Source organism: Mauremys mutica, unplaced genomic scaffold, assembly GCF_020497125.1.
Source record: "Mauremys mutica isolate MM-2020 ecotype Southern unplaced genomic scaffold, ASM2049712v1 Super-Scaffold_100290, whole genome shotgun sequence".
NCBI lineage: Eukaryota > Metazoa > Chordata > Testudines > Geoemydidae > Mauremys > Mauremys mutica.
Genome location: NW_025423305.1, coordinates 20,211 through 23,269, shown reverse-complemented (window position 1 = coordinate 23,269; position 3,059 = coordinate 20,211). Strand labels below are relative to the sequence as shown.

The window sequence follows — 3,059 nt, the reverse complement described above, 5'->3', positions numbered from 1 at the left end:
TAGCCCTCTGATTCCTGGCCGCTGCTGGGATTTAAAGGGGCAAAACCTAGCTCCAAATATTGGTGGAGCAGAGCCCCTTACTGTGAATATTCCTGGGGCTTTACCCCCAGGAGCCCATATAAGTTGGCGCCCATAGGTGTGAGCTCGGGTCAGAGGAATAGGTGGCTACCGTCCACCCTCCACTGGTACCACTACGGAGAAACACGTCCTCTAAGCTGACCTCGCTATAGACCTGCACCAGGTAGTGCTCATTGTAAAAACGTTTCCTCTGACAGTCGAGAAAACGGGACCAGCGGTTCTCAGGCCGGCTGACACAATTAAAATCTGCCCCAATACCAAACACTGTGTTGTCCAGAGGAAGGGAGCCAGTTCCTACCATAGATCTTTCCTTTCACACCTTAACATCAAGTGTCTCCTCCTGGGCCTCTGAATCCCTGCCACATTCCACACGCCAGATGCCCCTTCCCCAGTACTGTCATCACTCAGCTTTGCAGAGGAGCTTTCCTCCCAAGTCCCTGCCCCCTCTGGCACCATCTCCGAGGGCTGTCCTGCCTCACTCTGTTCCTGCCATTTTGGGTCAACGAATAAGTCATGTGGGAAAGACAGCTCCCATCCTTATAGGTCAGGTGGGCCAGCTAGGGGGAGAAGCCCATGCTCTCTGTGATCCTGCTGGGGAGCTCAAAATCAGGTACTTGCCTCAGGTAAAGGTGCTACTGCCCTCCCAGAAAACAAGCCCTCCCCCCTGCACAAAGAAGCATCAGAGGGCTTGTCAAAGCCTGGGATTGAACCAAGGACCTTTAGATCTTCAGTCTAACGCTCTCCCAACTGAGCTACTTTGGCAGCTGTATGGAAGTATTTTGGCCTCCTGCTTCTCTGCACGGGATGTTTTTGCAGCAGTTGCACACAAAAAGGACGTCATTGGGAGCGGCCTGTGAAGACAAGACTCGCTTTTGCCTGCCTTGCTCAGCTTGACTTGCTGCCTCACCCCGTTCCTGCCCTAGTGCCCGGGTTCACCTGGTGGTGGAAGGGGACTGGGGGCCAGTGGCTCGGGGAGGAAGTTGAGCTGGATCCTGAGCTAGACTAGACCGTGACGGCCAAAGTCTGGCCACCACTTACCGCCCTGTCCTGGTGTCCCCCAATGGGAATCATTTTGGGAGGGAAGTGGGGCTTCAGCCTCCCTTCCCCGATTTTAGCTGCTTCCCCTGCTCCCCCCCCCAGCTGTGCTACTGAGTGGAAGCGTCCTGTGCCAATCACAAAGAGGTCGATTAATCAAAACCCTCTTCTGCCAGCACCGGGCCTCCTTCTTCTTACACTGGGCCTGCAAGCGAGGGGGAGGCTGGCACAGCGCCAAGAGTCTAAACTGTGAGGCAGGAGGCGGCTGATGCCCGCAGCCTGCTGGGAGCTCCCAGAAGTTATTAAGGGACAGAGACTCCTCAATGCCCTTAGTGACAAGGGTTTGGGGTTCACTAAGGCCAGTAAGGGGGTCACTATGTCAGCCCTATAACCCTGGGTGTCAGGTCACTGCCCAGCTTTGATCTAGAGCTTGGATCCCAACAACCAACCAGCAGCCCACAGCCTCCCCCTGGGTCTGCCCCACCTGGTTACTCCTTACAGGCCGACCTTACCCCCCTTCCAGCCCCGGATTCACCCCCTAATCATCCTACTGCCACTCAGAGCCACAGCCATGGAGGTGCTGAAGGAGGGAGGGGTGACTCTAGGGTGGGGTTCTTCTCTACAGATGGCTGGCAGAAAGGTGGTGCTCAACTCTGAGAGCCACCTGCCTAGTTGCCTCGCTGCTAGGGGACGCAGACATTTCTGTAAGGCCATTAAATGGAGTATTTGGCTCCTGAGTGAATGTGAGGAATGTGCAATTATGAGAGGGAATTTCCATCCCTCTTTCATACACAATTAAGAGCCCCAGTGGCCTAATGGATAAGGCATGGGCTTCTGAAGCCAGAGATTGTGGGTTCAAGTCCCATCTGGGGTGAAAACCTGCTTCCTTCTTGTATATTGTAAAGAAACCTTGGTCTTATTTTCACCAAGGAAGCTGGGAGATGTTGGAACACAAAGTACTGCAGCTTGGGAACAATCCCCCAGAAATAGCATCTTCCACTTGACAAATGCTTTCTAGACCCATCAGTAGCAAACACTTAATACTAGTGTTTGTCTGAGAATAGAGTGAAGGGAAGTGTTTACTCCGACACCTCAGTGAAAGAGCAAGGCCATTCTGAAAGAGAATGGATCTGTCTGGAGACAAAGCAGAACCTGAGAATGAGCAACAATGTGAAAAGAGGTTCAAATGTGTGTTAGGTGTTAGTTAGGTTGGTCTGACAAATTTCAAGAAAATACCAACGCTCGTAGACTGATGCGGACACTGGCTGTTTCTGATCTTTTACTGAGGAGTCATTGAGAAATATTTTCCTTAACTATGTTATGGAATATTGGGTGGGCTATGAAGGCACCATTCTTCCTGCTTTCGCCCTTCGAGACAACACGGCTACATGGCATGCGGCCAATGCTCACCTTCCAGTCAACTGCTGGAGAAGACAACACAGACAGGGATGGCAGCAGGGCAGACTGGAGCTCCGCGGAGATGTTGGGACCAGGTCTCATCAATGGGGAGGTGGCCACCCCAGCATGCAAAAGGCTGAGCCAGTAAGTGCGGCGTGTGCCCCACGGTGCCCCTACTCCCTGCACATGGTGGTGGAGGGCAATTACTGAGTTCGGTTGGTTTGGGAAATTTAGGGCTTGGCTACACTTGCAGAGGTAGAGCGCTGGGAGTTAAACCACAGCAGGGAAACCGCTGCCGTGTGTTCACACTGACAGCTGCAAGCGCACTGGAGTGGCCACATTAGCAGCTCTGGCAATGCCACAGAGAGCAGTGCACTGTGGTAGTTATCCCAGTGTGCAAGTGGCTGCAACGTGCTTTTCAAATGGGGGGCGGGGGTGGAATGTGACAGGGAGTGTGTTGTGTGTACGTGGGGGGAGTGACAGTGTGTTTGGGGGGCTGAGAGTGTGTCAGCATGCTGTCTTGTGTGTTCGAACAGCAGCAGACCCCC

At 53.4% G+C, this 3,059-nt stretch overlaps 2 non-coding genes across 2 annotated transcripts; one reads left to right on the top strand and one right to left on the bottom strand.

The window, feature by feature from the left end:
• Window positions 1-767: 767 nt before the first annotated feature.
• Window positions 768-840, bottom strand: TRNAF-GAA. The gene has a single exon. It is a non-coding gene; the product is annotated as a tRNA-Phe (tRNA).
• Window positions 841-1,914: 1,074 nt separating this feature from the next.
• On the top strand, window positions 1,915-1,987 carry TRNAQ-CUG. The gene has a single exon. It is a non-coding gene; the product is annotated as a tRNA-Gln (tRNA).
• The last annotated feature ends 1,072 nt before the right edge of the window (window positions 1,988-3,059 follow it).